Consider the following 17,203-nt stretch of genomic DNA (forward strand, 5'->3'; position numbering starts at 1 on the left):
GCATTGTGTGTTAAATAGAAGCAGCAGTGAGCTGGGAAACTGATTACTATTTTGTGGAGTTGATCTGCTTTTCTGATATAGAGCTGGCTTTAAAAAAAAATACAGTTCTGTGAAAAGCAGGAAATGTTGCTGTGTAAACAAAAGCGTCGAGTATCAGGACCACGTCCTGGGCAAATTAGCTTTATATTGATAGGGCTGGGACTTGGAGCTGAAATGGGTTGTGTGGGGAGGCAGTGCCACAAACTGCCCAGGAGATGGCGATCGCAATTGATAGTGAAAGGATCTGACATTGCTTTTCGATTTTAACCAATATATCATGTGTTTTACACTTAATCAATCTGCTGATCGCCGCATTATTGTAAACTCCTATCGTTTCAACGGTGCTTGTGAAAATTTCATAACTTCCAGATGGTTTTTATTTAATTTTCCTGAGGGCAGTGTGTTCTTATAGTCTTAGTAACATGGCCTGCGCCATTGCACGTTGCTGTACGGAAAGCCATTCTGTCTAATTGTATCCCAGGAATAGTCACAACAATATCAAGCTCACTTGACGATGAGACGAAGTAGCAGAGGGATTACTGGACAATTGAAAGTGACATCATGCATCTAGCGGAAAAGTCAGAGAAAACCAGGATATGACTTTATTAATAACTTTTTCTGTACAGTCATATTTATGAAAATAACTGTCTTGCAAGTAACTTTTTAAAGAAACAGTAGTCACAATGGTTTATATCAACAGCGATAAATCGCAAACTATGGTCTTATTTCTCGATAACTTTCAAAATAACTGAATAAACTCAACTACATTCACGTGTACTTACACAGGCATGCACAGATATTCATGCACACACACACAGCTACAGACATTGATTCTGAAACACTCCCACAGATAAACACATGCTCACGTACACAGAGACACATAAGAACATACAAATTAGGAGTAGGCCACTCAGCCCCTCGAACCTGTTCCGCTATTCAATATCATGGCTGATTGGATTGTAACCTCGACTCTACATTCCTGCCTACCCGGATAACCTTTCACCCCCACATATTTATATAAGGACACGTACACACACTAGGACACCTTCACTCAAATACACAATCATACAGATGCATATAAACGTGGGCATATTCGCCTGGATACTCACATCAACACACACAAGCATGTACATAGAAACCCACACACCCAGTAATACAAACACACTTCCGTAGAGACATGTACACAGATAATGCTCTGGCGGCCTGTGGATAAAGGCACTGTGCAATTCAACAAAACATCCAGATGAAATCTTAGGTCTTTTTTAAGTTAGCTGATCTCAAATCAGGTAGCAGTTAAGGGCACTACAATTGTCCTCGGGGTCTCTGATTAAGGAAAGGAAAGCCATCTAGAGTTCCCAATCCTGGCTCCCAATGGAAAGTGTATAGGTGATGGGTGAGAAAGGGTGAAGCTTGGCTGTGATTAACATAGTATGTTGACACTTCCGACTTCGGCTCCTGCATCAAGAATGATTAGTTGGGCAAGGGTTTGTGGAACTGACCCTGCAGGAGTCAAGGGTGGGATGAAATTGATCTCGAGCAAAATGGACAATCGTGAATTGGCAGCTAATTTTACAGCCATTTACATAAGAAATAGGCCCTTCGAGCCTGCTTCGCCAATCGGTACAATCACGGCGAGTCATCTTGAATTTCTTTTCATTGACTTTAATGGAATATGAATGAGGTGAATTGGCTGCCAATTTCTCTAAGTGCCTATTTTGTGCCAGGACCAATTTCACCCTCAACGGTTTTAGGAAGTTGGAAAAAAATCTATTAAAAAAGAGAAACACACAGACATATTCATTGAAATAAAGGCACATAATCACTCATCCCGAAACACATAATGGCACAAGTATTACAGTACACTATGGGATATATCACCCCAGTGACACTACCGGATCAGTCTTGCACTCTGCTGCCTCACTATGGGTTATATTTAAATATTAGAGAAGACCCAACAAAAGCAGAAAAAGCCTAACATTCAAGCATACAAAATTAAACCTGTTTTCACATTGGACAACTCGTCCAATGTGCCTATTGGAGGTGCTTTAACTTTGGTTAACATCGTGCAATGAGTTGGGTCAGCTAATATCTCCCAAGTTGCTCATTTTCCGTTAACAAACATCTGAAACTGTTTCACATAAAGGGGCAGTATAATGATACAGCACATAGAAACAGAGACATACGACCACACCCAAACAAACTTTTTCAGAAAGACTTAATTTCATCAGCCTGACACTTAAGAGACACGCAGTACAAACAAAATGCAGAAACAATGGAAGTCATTCTCTCACATACATCAACAAACATACACTCATTCTTACAGAAGCAACCCCCATATGCGCACAAATGTGTACAAGGAAACAATCACAAAAACATACACACAAACCCAATAATACGGACAACCTTAAACACAGGTTCAAAACATAACGAACTACTTGGTATACTGATATGAAAGTAAATCGACATTAAATGACACACAACTAAGAAGGGAGAACTTTTTGTGCTTAAAAGTAAGGCAATATAAATATATATATTTGCACATTATGTCAGAACTCTACGTGCGTTTTCTCCCTTCTTAAATGATAAAAGATTTGTTAAACTAGGAGCTTTCCTCTTTAAACAAGCTGTTGACAGAAACTTCTTGAAAATACACAGAACATAAGAATTTTTAGGAACAGGAAAAGGCCAGTAGTTCTGCAAACCAATCTGTGTTGGAGAGCAACAATAACTTGCATTTATATAGCACTTTTATGATGTAAAATGCCTTGGTACATTTTCTAAGAGGAAAGAAAAATATGAATTGATACTGAGCTGTGAAGGCAGAGATTAAAAAGGAGTGACTGGAAGCTTGGCCAAAACCGTGGGTGTTGAGAAAGTTTGGAAAGATGGAAAGAACGGACAAGAGGGGAGGTTCCAGAAAGTAGAGCTGGAGTACTGGATTGAGTCTGACACCAGCACTGGGGTGAAGGGAGGAAGGATCAGAGTCAGAGGAATTAAAGCTGTGAGAGGGGATATAAAGTTTGAAAAGTGTGTTGATATAGAAGAAGGAAAGGAGGGGGTTTGAGGGACGAATGGCACCTTCTCACCAATAGTCAAATGTTTCCTCAACCTATTTTTAATCAACACATCATTGAGCTTCCCGAGTAACTTATTCCACAAATTTATTATGGCCTGGGCGAAAAGGTTATGCGCGTGTTCTCGACTTACCCCATAATTCCTAATTCCACTCATCCGAGCCCAGTGTGATTTCCCTACCTCCGCAATCCTCTATACTGGAATTCTTTTTCACAACCCCTCCAACCTTGTTACATCACTCCCTCCTTTCAACAGCATCTTCCAAATCTCACCACCTTTACCAAGCCTTCAGTCATTCCTCCCAACCTTCTCCCAATTCTGCTTGGTGTCTGCTACCCTCGAAACTCTTCTAAAGCACATTGGGACAACTAATTACATTAAAAGGTGTAAATAAATGTTAGCAGTTTATCTGCGCCCTTTACATCAGGAAAGATTTTGCCTGCAACAGTGTAAACCATTAGTTCCTTTTATCATCTTGGAAACCTTTAGTTTCCATTAAAGTCCCCTTTACCCCTGAAGAAAATGCACTCAACGTTTTTTAACCTTTCCTCAGAATTTAAACATCTGAAAAGCAGGATAATCAGTGTGTATGCTAGCACTTGTTACATGCAGATTCCAGCGGACCAAACGATCTCTGAGAAACCGGAGTACGAGTTATCGCCCTGTGTTCACGCGATTAAACCCAGCTGTTCTCCCTCTCTTATCTCGGGTCGACTACAGTAAATGCTAGGAGCTGGCTGACGGGTCCCAGCATCCGAACTAAATGACTGCTAGTTTGAAAAAAAACTATCATTGTATGTATTTGTGTCTTCTCAAAGGCAACAGTCTCCTTTCAGTAATCAGACAGCCAGAACTACACATGGTAATATGGATAAACCTTTAGACAAGTGAGGTGATTTTAACGAGCTATGTTAGAATCTGTGTTCGCTTTATTTTGAAAAAAGCAGCTCTGGTCAATAAATTACATATTACATAACTGCTACCGCTACCAGTCCGTCAGCGCAGCAGAGATGATGGGACTGAAAACACAAAAAGATACACCTTATTGAAGATTTATTGTAGTTGTATCAGATTCATTATTTCCTTTTATTATATGTAGATCAGAAACATTATTCCAATGGCTGTGAATCTTTGGAATGCTCTATCCCAGAGGGCTGCGGATGTTCAATCATTGAGTATATTCAGGGTTGGGATCGATACATTTTTGGACTCTGAGGGAATCAGGGGATATGGGGATCGGGCGGGAAAGTGGCGTTGGGGTCGATCATCAGCCAAGATCTTATTAAATGGCGGAGCAGGCTCCAGGGACCGTATGGTTTACTCCCGCTCCTATTTCTTATTCAGTAAATCACGATGGTCATCACAACGCTGGGTTTAAATCGATTTCTCCCAAAGTAAATGAAAATCGTAAAACAATTAAGTCATGTGGTGTACACATGTGGTGTACCTTTATGGATGGTTCAATGCAATTAGAGGACATGTCTTGTATGGCCCATTGTATACAGTACACTTGAGACTGTGTATCTGTACATGTATCCAAGTATGGATGCGTTAGTTGTATATCTCAGGTGAGTGGGAGTGTGTGGACTTCAGCAGGTAGTAGCTTGAAAACTAAAAAAAAAGCATATTTAGACACTTCGTTTCGACTCTGATGTATGTGCCGGAGATTCACTTAAATGAAGGGTTGCAGTTGTCAGCCCACCTGAGGTGGGGAAAGAGTGCAGGCTGTAAGTGACCCGAATCTGTAATATGACGCTAACCCGACCTTGTGGGATGGATCTTGTCTTCCCATCCGATTTTCAACAACATTGTTTTTATTTTTATTCTACGCATCTCTTTAATTGATGGTTTGTGAGATATGAATTAATAATTCACTGCGTTTAATTTCAATCTCAAGAAGGGAAGGAAAACTGAAAGCGGCCACTGTTTCAGAACTTTCCCCGATTTGCTCCAAAAATGTAATTTTCATTCCCTCTGCCGATAGGTGAATTGTTAAACAGAGGTGGTAGAGGAAAGCAGCGAGCTGCAGTACCTATGGAGCTTTTAACTTGCACCCATCAGTAAACCTCCTCAAAAACAGTTACAATTGGCAAGATCCCGTGCTATTTGAATACTCATTGATATGGTATCTTAGAAACGTTTTCAAGATCTTAAAATTGTCAAAAACTACTCAGTTCTTCATACGAACTTTTAGAGGAGATTGATAGTGACAATAAGAATAGTGGTGGAGTGTGCAAGCTGTTCAATATTCAGACCACTGCTTACCAATCTGAAGTTGTATTTTTAATGCTCATGACGGGTCATAGCCATGACATCTAGTAAAGTCCGTCTCAACTTAGAAAATAGATCTTGAGCGGTCAAACCATTTGATAATATTTTACCTAATGCGGAACTCCTATCATTAATAAAATAGATCAACAACCAGATTGCTTTGGTTCAGGTTGAAATAAGGCACAGTAAAGATCATTTTGTTCGTTTTTAAAAGATTAAATTGTTATGAATCATAAGTAATATATGTGTACGTTATGCCTTCCTGCGTGCGTGTACACACGGATGTGCAGATGTTAGTATTTAAGTCTGTCTGTGCAATTATATCTGCATTTGCGTGAATGTTCATTTCTCTCTCTCTGCAGGAGTGTGTATGTGTCTATTATATAATGACCGTGTCTTTACTCTAATTATTTACATGTGTAACGAAGTTTCATTAATGGAAAGTGTTGATGCGCGACATACACCAGTCTCTGGGAATCTGTTGCCTCAGTGTAAAGTTTTTATACTAAATACCATTTAAGACGGACTGTAATAGGCATTACCAGTTCTCCGGAATCCGTAATACATTGCCTGCAGAGTTACTTTTTTTAAAAAAAAGTTTGATTTAATTTCTCAAACAATGTGCATCTGACTCCAAAGCCAGAGCTGCAGTCAAGAGGAAGCAATCTCCAGGGCTGCTGGAGGGAATTCCAAGCTGCTTGCTGTAGAATTAATTGCTTGAATTTTACATGCAGACACAAGATGAATTATATGCTGACTAATTTGGGAGACATACGTTTGAATACAATTCGGGATCTTAAACTATGTTTAACTATGATCTGGGAATCGGAGCGATTTAAAAAAAACTACTTCATATCAGAAGGGGAAAAAAAGTTGCTATTTCATTGTAACTCTAAAAACGATTGATATAAAGACAAAAAAACCTCCGCGAAGTTAATTGGCTGTTTCTCAAAATATCTCTCACTTCGAGAGTTCAGGGGTTGGTTTCCTCGACTGTAAAAGGATGTACATACCAAGAGGGGAAATACTAAACAGGATTAGACTTTCTTCTCATTTTCATCATAAACACAATCTTTTTATTCGTATTTGTCAAAAAAATAAAATACGAATCGCATTAAATTAAATCGAGTTTAGACTCATCACAATGTGTTACATTTGTCTCGATATTTACTATTAACTAATATTGTGATTATTATTCCTCAATTTGTTGTGACTGGATCTCCCGTGTTTGGGTGGAATGACTTTGTTTTGCGATTCTTTTCCTAGTTATTTGATGTGCTTGCTTGTTTTGACGGTGCAATTTGATTCTCATTAATCACTCTCACAATTACCAGAGCTCTCCACGGTTATACTTCATCAACTTTCTCCATTCGTTTCATTAAAACGGCGCCTTCTCTGATTAAACAGGGCACACCGAGCTCAGGAACTGGAACTATCGCTGTGTTAAATGGGAAACCATGTCTGCAGCAAGCCTTTTCCTGGCACCTTTATTTATGCTCATTACTTGTTATTTACTTATTTAAATGCATAAATGCACTTTTATTTTTGCTTTGGTCACATCAAGATTTTTCTCTTTCGGATTTATTTAGATCATTCTTTGTTCTCCCCCTACCGTGATCCCGGTTCCACCTCCCTGGATCAGTTTGAAAACCTACAGAAGGACAAGTTTCGCTCGACGGTTGTTCTGACCTCAAAAGACGATTGGAGACGGAGCTAGCCGCCGGGAGGTTTGTATCACTCATCTGTTTATTGTTCCACGTGGGAAGACTATATTTTTTTCATCGCTAATCTTTCATATAGACTAGTTGCAGGTCGCAGCCGTTGTACATTTCCATGAACCGACACTTTCTCGGTTACCTGCTCGGGCGTTTAGTTGGGTCGGACAGGGACCCAGGTTTCTAGCTCGAGTCGGGGAACTTGCCAGTTAGAGCTTTTGGATAGAAAACAGAAACTCAGGCCTGAATACACCAGCTGCGTCGACGTTCAAATGTACAATTAAAACACAAGGGGCCGTTACTTATGCTTTCAGTAAATACACCAGCATTGAGATATTAGATATTCAATATTCATTAACCAAAATACCCGGTATGGAAATCAATCTATCATTTTACAGGGTTATTCCTTAGCTGAAACATTGCATTTTCCAGCAAGTTAAATATTTAAAGTATGTTTAACTAAATATAAATTCCTCAGTAAAGCGCGTTTTTTAAAAAAAAACGCTTAAAGTCGTATGTGTAGGCAGAGACAGGGAAATGCACATCTTGCATTAAAAGTGCTATAATACTGAGATATCAACCTTTTACACAAGCTTCCTCTTGTAGCACCGCTATACCAAGTGTACATAATAAACATTCAGCGCCCAGCAAAGGAAAACAGTGTCACTTAGAACCCACGCTATTACTCAGCCTACATATCCCTAGAAGTTGTTAAAGAGGAAGCATTCCTAAAACAGATCTTCCTTTAATAAGGTTATTGGTATGATAGTCGTAAGCGTTGAACTGGAGGTACAGGGTTGGCCAAAATGACTAATACCGTGAAGGGAGAGGGTTGGGTACTTCATAATTTTTACTGGAAACTCAGCCCGTATGCTGTAATCAGTAGAATTACTTTTGTCAATTAAATGCAGGTGGGATTTTAAGAAGTGCTATGATAAGTGATGCTGTTACACGCTTCGGGTTCCTTTGCATCGTATTCTCATTCAACAGTTTCTATAAGCAGTCCGTACACAACTGAGATCTGTCTCCTCTTGCTTTCTGCCTCTGTAGGATTAATAACGATCCCCGTTGAGTGCATTCAGGTGTTGCCCATGTCCTGTGTTCTAACACTCAGTTCACACAAACACAAATTGGTCGGAGATCTGAGAGGCTAAAACTGTAATGAAATATATTTACCTTTTAAATCTGATTTTTTTTTAAAGAAATCTGCATATAAATCAGACATCTGAACAAGTTAGCTACAAGATATAGCGAATTAGATAAATGTTAGAGATACCTAGGATTTATATACGACATATTTCACCACAGCTCTCATCAGCACTTCTCCAGCAGTTAAAATTGTCTCTTAGGATGAAAGAGATAAACCGCGAGCGAAACCACACGGTGAATGCTTCCAAGTCAATCTATCCTGCCTTTGGTAACCGAAGGTATCTCAATCCCTGGTGCTTCTTAAACGTCTTTCCTGTGAAGATTTCATGTGAAATACATGAAATCTCACCACTTAGAGCTCCTTTATCTGAACAGTCTTCAAAATGCAGCAAGAACGAAAGAATTTGCAGGTGGCCTTTGCTTTTCTCAACATACTTACACTGAAGAGGGAAAGTAGATGAATTTGAAAGATTATTGCCAAATAATAATACAATGGGATACCACTTCATTGCTTTGGACAGTTTACAACATCTCTCCTGCGGATCAGTTTACCAATTTTGACTCCGACACACAATGAAACCACATTTGTATCTGACCTTACACATCATGAAATTCATTTAAACAATCGCTGATTTTGAATGGAATGATTGGGACCAATTTACAGAGTCCCAGCCTATTAACACCTGCAAAACACAAGATCTGGTATTTACCCTTAGCACTTAGACGAACTAGTTAAGCTAGTTTCCCCAACAATAAAGGCCAGCAACCCAATTAGAAGTAGCACAAACAGTCGCCTGATTCTAACTATTATTTGAAAGAATTATCTAAAATTTAAACAGTACACGCCACGTTTTGTGGCAAATATTATAATTATGGTCAGATGATCTGTATTAATCTGGAGATGTGTCGTTCAATTAGATACTGAGTTCTGGGCACCTTTCCTAACGTTTCACCTGCAAGATTTTAAGGTCAAGAACAATTTTTCGGTTCCATCTTTAATTTAAAATTGCTACTGAAAAAGCACCAGGGATTCCTCCTGTACCCCCAAAATATGTTGATCAATAAAACCATAACCTTACAAAGATTGGTTATGAAAATTGGAAGTAATGACAGCTGACTACACGAAACAACTCAATACACAACCCAAAACACAGATCTGCACGTTTGCCGAGTTCCACAACAATTCATTCAAGGAAGCGACACTCACATTGAAAACAAAAGTTGTGTTTCCTCAAGATTGTTTTGTTCAGCTTGTTACTTTTTGATTGTAGGCAAGTGAAAGACATGTTTATCTTAAAAGGAGTCAATCTATTACTCAAAGTCGTAAGGAGTTAGTATTGTGGTAAGTTAGATACTCCCATAAGGATGTAAGTGGACACCTTTTTAAAGGTTACTTTCACAGACTAACCAGAAGTAAAACAAGAGGTCTTGCGGTGGTCAAAACCTTCTCACATGTGCTGTGCTAATGGCTTCCCGGTGCCAAAGTGCATTCCAGCACATCATTAGGAACTTGTTTTATTTCTTCTGTATTATCAGTTGCGATTCACCGCTTCATACATTCTGTAGTAATTTGGAGGTTCTTCTGGGGAGGGGCTGTTGACTGGAGCTCATCAACGGCCTTTGTGCATGAAATTGTTGAGCCTATAGTAATTCAATCTTTTACATAGAGTATCCGGCCTATTTTATTTGATCCAATTACTTTGCACAAATTCAAATATAATGTATTTGTGTGATATTACCATATTTCGGGGAAGGAAAGGAGCAAAATTTTAAACTGTTTTGCAAGGTTGGAGTCACAAACTAGATCAGTCTGTCGACACAACCAATTATGTCCCCTTAAGAGAACTTTAACTTTAATTAGTCAAACATTGGCAGAGGCCTTCCTTTATTTAACTTTTTAAAAAAACTTTTACAAAAATTGCTCAATGAAATGTCACAGGAGCCAATAAAATAGATCCAGAAATTGAGGGGCAAGAAACCGACTGCCACTACAGGGTAATGGCATATTGTAAGGATGTTATTCTTTGCATAGTTTTTGAGAGGTTTCATAATTTTTAAATTTGCATTATTTTGGTAACAACTATTGAATAATATCGTTAGTTGAAACATTGATTTGCAGGAAACTTCTTTTCACGTCCACGTTTTTAGAAGACTCCAAAGATTTAGCCCAGAAGATAATTATGACATGCAAATCGACTTCCGTATAATATAGGCCGAGCTAGTCAGATTCCTCATCTTACATTTTCACTTGAGTAGCAATAATCCATTAATCAAAAATAAGTGATTTTTCGAAAACTGTACTTTCCTTTTGTTAGGGAGGTTTCTAGTGGGGATATGCCACAAGCCCTCTCCTAGACAGAGGCACAGAGCTGAGAGACTGTTACATTCCGCCACAGTAAAACAGTTTTCTTGAAAAAGACAGAAGCCTTGCCGCTATGCCCTGCACTTCATAAATCACATCTTTATATGGACAAGGTCAGGGCACCTAACAGCTCAGACATAGGTCTTTGCAGAGTTTCTGCACACTAAGGCATGTTTATTCTCCAGCACAGATCTCTGAGGAGCAGTCCAGCACGCTTCTAATTACTTTTGATTATTTTCATTTGTTGGGGTCAGCTCTGCTTGCCAGTGTTGCTGCAGGGCTGATTTACTACAAATTCCATGCCTTTGAGGGACTGAATGGTGTGTTTTTTAGAATTAGCACCGATTATTTTGCCTCGTTCTTATGCTATACTGTAAACAGGAAAGCAGGACGGGGGGACTGTCCTTTAGCAGGCACATAGTAGTCCCTCTCTTCTGCTTTAATGAAGCAGAAAGCTTTATTATTTTACACCGGAGACGCACTAATAGAACATTGTGTTGTGCAGCGAGAGAGCTCACTTCAAAACTCAAGAGAACAACCTCTCCAGTGTCAGCACACTAGAGTCTGACAGATTTTTAATGTCATTAGCAACGGTTAGATTGTCAGGTCATCGTATTTATATTTGATGTGGGTTTTCCACATTAACTTCCTTTTCCCCACCAGTTTCGTTATCCAATGAATATTTAACATCTCATTTTTCATTGGGGAGGGGGATACACACATCACGATACAAAGTCTGGACTTTCTACTTTCACCATTTTAAAGCTTAACGATGAAGAAGGTTGTTGAGGATTCATACATTTCCAGGTCCCGGGCTTCTAGGGACCAGAAAACTTTCGGGAAACAGTATAAATAGTGAACAAATCATTCGAAAATGTCATCACTCTCCCGCGGACGGCTGCAGTCACAGTGATACATTTTTGTTTTTCTTCAAATGTAATCCTTTGAAAGCTCCGCTTTAGAAATGCCGTTTGGAGGTCCTCTGTCGCTTAGCATTGTTTTCGAAAATAATTACGAAAACCTTCCCTCCTGCACAGCCCTGCGGGCGCTCTTTTTATGCTGCCATAATTTAGTCCAATATCAGAGACGGCCTGCAAGGTTAAGAACAGGGCTGTTTGGGTTCACATCCAGCAAAGCAGACCTCCTCACTTTGACTGTTGGGGCAATCAGGTGGAAGTTACTTTCGGGGTGCAGTTACCCAGCTGCTGTCGCATTGGCACCACACCGTTGTTCCGATCTGATAGTCAAGCTAAATATCGAAGACTTCGAGGTCCCCTTCAAGACCTCCTCTCACACAGGTTTGGGATTGTACCACGTGCAGCAAAACTACAATGGAGAAATATTCCCATTCGATACACCCTCCCCTCCCGCCTCGGCCACCCACAGACATCCTCAAACTTTGAGAAATCTCATCATTCCTTATTGGAACACTTCAGCCTCCACTCTCCTTCCCTGGGCAAGGTCCTCACATGCGACTGACCAGATAAGGGCAGAGTTCACTGTGACTCCCAATAACACAAGGTTGGCATTAAAGCTCAGAAGGCCAGCTGAGCCTCACACTCGAGTTCTACACTTCAGTATAACTGTGGTCTGTCCGGTGCCTGGGCACAGCCACGGAGGAAACTCACTTGGGCTCCTTAAAGGTCTTGCGATTCTTTCCGCCCAATTTTCCTCTTTTAGCTATGCCGCATTTATTCAATACGCCCAGCCGCGGGGTGATGAAAATGTGGCCCCTTAAGTGTTTACTTTTTATCTTCATATTAAATCTTGTAGATAAAACTTTCCTCTAAGCCCAGGATTCAGTCCAACAATTCATTCTATTCCAGGCTGAAGGCAACCAGGAATGTTACTTTTCATCCTCAGTAAAGGTTTTAAAAATACCAGCTGAAGAGATACTCATTGGCTGGAATCCTTGCAATATCCAAATCAACGAGTGCAAACTAATGAACAAAAAATGCTAATGTGCTAGATTCAAAGAAACTCCATCTTTACCCAGGTAATTCTGGTAGAAATCATTTCAATTTTTAATGAGAAGGAAACTATTGCTGGCAAGCAATGTTAAAACATTCAGCAAAGTGCAACTCAATATCTCCCATGGTGGGATTCATTTTGTACATTGCTCCTTAAGATGCAATTAGTTAACCACTTTTCTGACAACATGAAGTGGAGTTTGGCCGTGCATCAACATGGAAATGGCAGAGTACTTCAGGAGTCAGGCTTTGACCTGACAAACTGAAACTGAGAGGTAAGAGGCCCTCCCTTACCCTCAGCAGGTGGCAATCTCACACTATTTTGACTATACCTTCAACTTAAATGATCTATTGGGCACTTTATAGCTTACTTTTCCATCTTTTCCAACATACACTCTCATAGCATCTCAAATTAGCCACCAGGTAGCTGTGCACAGTAGAATGCATGCACAGAGCTCCTTCGTGGATGGCCTCCATGCGACCTATTGCTGGCAGAATAATTCAAGTCTGTTGACTGCACACTGCATTTTGATATTGCAACATTGGGCAATATGAAAAATAATCTGCTCATACCCTGTTGTGCTGAAACAAATACTGTGACAGAATACATTTTCTTTCATTTAAGAAGCAGCTTTATTACCTTTCCATTTTCTCAAGGGCAATTAGGGATGGGCAATAAATGCTGGCCTAGCCAGTGACGCCCATATCCCATAAAAAAAATTGTCTTTAAAATATCAAATTTAGAACAGTCAATTTTGGTATTGAGATCATCTTCGGAAATGATTTACTAAGGTAATTCTTTCCAACTATTTGAGTGCCAAAACCTTAAAGATTGATATGGTTAATCAATCTTTGACATTTTAAATATCAAATCAAGAATTGCTCTTCAAGAAAAGCGATCATGTTCACCATTCCAATTGTGTTAGTGGTGTTTGGACAAATAAATACATCCGCAGAATAGAAAGGGTTATTAAGTCCATTATTAACAAAACAACAAAAAAGTTAATAGTTTTATAAAATGATAGAATCATATTAGTTTAATAAGTACATTGCTGAGACATTGATGATGTGGGCTACAAAGTGAACCCCAGCCATATTGGTAAGAAAAAAGTGGGCAGCATTTGATGTGGGTGTTAGATATTTATTGGCCCAGATTTTGCTGTAGCAGGACATCCAACGGTATCTGTTGTTAGTTAGCCTTGCCCTTGTACATTTAGGTTTTCACATGGCAAGATGCTGAAAGTGCAAACTAATAACGGCACAGCAAGGGAAACAGGGCATCAGGGATCTGACTGAAGACGCCAAGCAATTGTGCATTTCCTTAACTAATCAGATTGTAGGATTGTAACATTAATAGTGTCAGAATGGAGAAGGACGTGTAAATTAGAATGGGAAAATTCAATGTCAAATCAGGCACATAAAGGAAAATAAAGATTGGCTAGAGAGGAAGAAAAAAGAGGCAGATAGGATAAGTTTTTAAAAATATACAATTTATGCATAAAATGAAAATCTAGAGCTACAGAATAGAGTTTAATTACCCAGAAACAGACTATATTACAGAATATATATATATATATAGAGGAGCATTATAAAGAGAATAGGCTGCACTGTAAAAGCTATTGAGTATGGTTACATCATAAACTGTAAAGAATAGTAAAATGTGCAATTTATTAAATATCTTCTGAACCAAGAACAGTCCAGAATCTGCTAATTAATATAAAATATATAGATTCTTCCTTTTTTTTTCTTCTGAATCTGCTGACATAACTTATGTAACAGCTCCACAACTGCCAGTAGCTCTCCAGTACTTCACTCAAGTGGCTGCTCTTCATGTGTGTGCCTAGAAAGTGTCAGCAGAATTTTTCAATGTTTTGTCATTCCAGCAAGGCCCACTTCTGTTGTCCTTTGATGTCCAAATATGTGCACTTAACAGCAGGAACCTTGGCTGATCTCTGCCTCCCTAGCCCAGAGGATCTAGCACATCTACATCTGACACAGTTGATATCAGCTCCCTCAGCTACTATAGGAGCACTTAACAATACATGTTGTTTTCTTTTACTGAGTTTGTCAGTTGGGGGGCGGGTCTGGGGAGTAGTAGACAGTGATAATAGATGGCTCCTGCAACCTAATCTCGTGACTTGAACTAGAAGTGACATTGTACCAAAATACTTGACCAATAGTGATTTTAGGAATGTCACAGGAAAATATCACAAACTGTTTTCATTAAATACAGTAACAGAATCTAAACATGTAAGAGAGGTATGTGTGGAGTGTCTCATTATTCCTTTACAGATGAAGGAATGTTACATTTCAGTAAACGAGTGTGTATTACTGCACAAACTTTCTCATAATAGTTCTCTTCCTTTACATTTTATTACTCAGCAAAACTCTTCCCTTTTACATTTTCATCCAATGTAATTTCCCTCAATCTGATGTCAAATTAAAAAAAATATTTTCTTACTGAAGTAATGCTACATGACAAAATTCAGTAACCATAAGAAAAAAAGACGAGAAAGGACCATTAATCCCATCAAACTTTCACAATTTATTTCATTTCCTAAGGACGCTAAATAACCACAGGTAAAACTTTAATGAGAAAACCCTCTGGAATTTCTCCCTGATTAGCTGAGTCACAACAATAACATAAAAAAAAAAGTATCCTTCACAGATGACTAAAAACTCCAACTGCAAAAGTTACTGATGGAATAGAATGAACCATAAACATTTATAGTACAGGAGGACATTTAAGCCCATTTGAGTCTGTGCTCCCTGCTTGTTCGAGCAATCCAAAACCAACCTTACTGTCCTGCTTTCTGCCTCGAGCTGTCTGTTTTTCTCTGCTTCAGTAAGTGATCATATTTGCATTATATATATTAAAAATATATGGGATATATAAACATGTTAAACAAGCCCATGGGATTTATGGCTTTGTAAATACATTATAAAAGCAAGGATGTTATGACAAATCTTTCTAAATCACTAGGCCTCAACTGGAGTATTGCGTCCAAATGTGGGCACCACACTTTAGGAAGGGTGTTAAGGCTTGAGGGAAAGGTTGCAGAAGAGATTTATAGATTGGCATCAGGGATGAGAAACTTCAGTGATGTGGAGAGAACCTAGGAATATTCTCCTCAGAGCAGAAAAAGTTAAGGGCAGAGTTAGTGGAGGTGTTCAAAATTATGAGGGGTTTCCACCAGCAGGAGGGTTAGTAATCAGTGGACACAGATTTAAGATAATTAGCAAAATAAAAAGAGGGGAGGTGAGGAGAAATGAGCAGTGAGTTGTTATGATCTGGAATGCATTGCCTGAGAGGTTGGTGGAAGCAGTTTCAATAATAACCTTTAAAAGGGATACTTGAAAAAATTGCAGGGCTATGGGGAGGGAGCAGGGAATTGGAACTAATTGGCTAGCTCTTCAAAGAATTGGCATAGGCACAACGGTCTGAATGGCCTCTTAATGTGCTGTATTATTCCATATATGTGTGTATGTGTACATATATATTTTATTTAGAGATACAGCACTGAAACAGGCCCTTCGGCCCACCGAGTCTGTGCCGACCATTATGTCCGAGAAAAGCGGCTAAGAATGTGTTCAAGGCTGCAGTACTTAATGTTTTTGGATGATGTACATAAAAATTATCTGTGTTTGTGTTATTCAGCTGAGATTGAATTCTACAAGGAGGAATACTATACAGATACCCTGGAGATCTTCACTCCATGGTCCTGCTTTCCTGAGCTAGGATTGGCAGAACACATAACAGAATACAATAGTGAACACTGCACTCTGTGCTATGGTGTTCAATCATGGCTAAAATAAGTACCTAGAAATGAACAGCAAAAATTGCAAGTAAAACATTTTTAACTGAATCTTAAATAATAATGCAAAGTGTATTGATATATAATTAATTACGTAAATCTTAAACCCTTGCACAGTCAGCTTCTTTTGTATGTAGATGTTTTAAAACTGAACACTTTGTTATTTAGTCTAATTATAAATGCATTCTTTAAACCGGCATTTATGACTTCACTACAGAAAACTAGAGGAGGAAATCTTCATTGTGAGATTCTTTTACATGTGGAATTGTTTTAAAACAAACTTGATCTTTACTTACTTTTACTGACATTTTTGGGGTCTTTTGCTTACTTATTTTCCCATTTTTAAAAGTTACTTTTTCCTCCCTGACTTTAGTTTCATCCTTCCTTTCTGCCATGCACAACTTCCTGTCCAAGAGGCCTGGGAAGTGACCTTTGCCAAGGCTGTCTCACTGTGACAAAGTGGGATAGCATGGAGATGGTGAAACAAATTGTGTAAAACCAGTCATACACTTCAGAGAAATTGTGAACACTGTACTATGACAGACTTTCATCCACTTCTTCCAGCTGTATACTCCTGAAAAGCATATTAAACATTGTGGTGAATTAACAGTTCAGTTAACAGGAGCTTGCTGTACCACAACATCCTTTTTCCCTACACCCTTAACAGTGTGGCATGATAAAACTATAAACATGGTCAAAAATTACACGGAAGTGTGGAGTATTACAGAAGCATTTACACCTAAGAAGTGCCTACTCATGGTAAGTGCATGGAATATTGTGCTGACTTGATTACACACTTAACAGGAG

The 17,203-nt window shown here is 39.0% G+C and overlaps 1 protein-coding gene and 1 long non-coding RNA gene across 7 annotated transcripts in view; one reads left to right on the forward strand and one right to left on the reverse strand.

The window, feature by feature from the left end:
* Window positions 1–17,203, reverse strand: part of mecom (MDS1 and EVI1 complex locus) — an 815,679-nt gene that overhangs the window by 135,200 nt on the left and 663,276 nt on the right. The window contains exon 1 of one of the 6 annotated variants that reach the window (XM_068042488.1): window positions 9,457–9,696. The exons of 4 other annotated variants lie outside the window; for them this stretch is intronic. The gene's annotated coding sequence lies outside the window, so the exon portion shown is untranslated. Of the gene's footprint in view, window positions 1–7,074; window positions 7,082–9,456; window positions 9,697–17,203 lie in introns of those variants that run through there. One more of the 6 variants, XM_068042489.1, reaches the window with a different exon arrangement.
* Window positions 6,778–16,457, forward strand: LOC137375379 (uncharacterized). Its single transcript, XR_010975990.1, has 3 exons — window positions 6,778–6,844; window positions 6,975–7,112; window positions 16,240–16,457. It is a non-coding gene; the product is annotated as an uncharacterized lncRNA (long non-coding RNA).

Source organism: Heterodontus francisci, chromosome 11 (assembly GCF_036365525.1).
Source record: "Heterodontus francisci isolate sHetFra1 chromosome 11, sHetFra1.hap1, whole genome shotgun sequence".
NCBI classification, from domain to species: Eukaryota; Metazoa; Chordata; class Chondrichthyes; order Heterodontiformes; family Heterodontidae; genus Heterodontus; species Heterodontus francisci.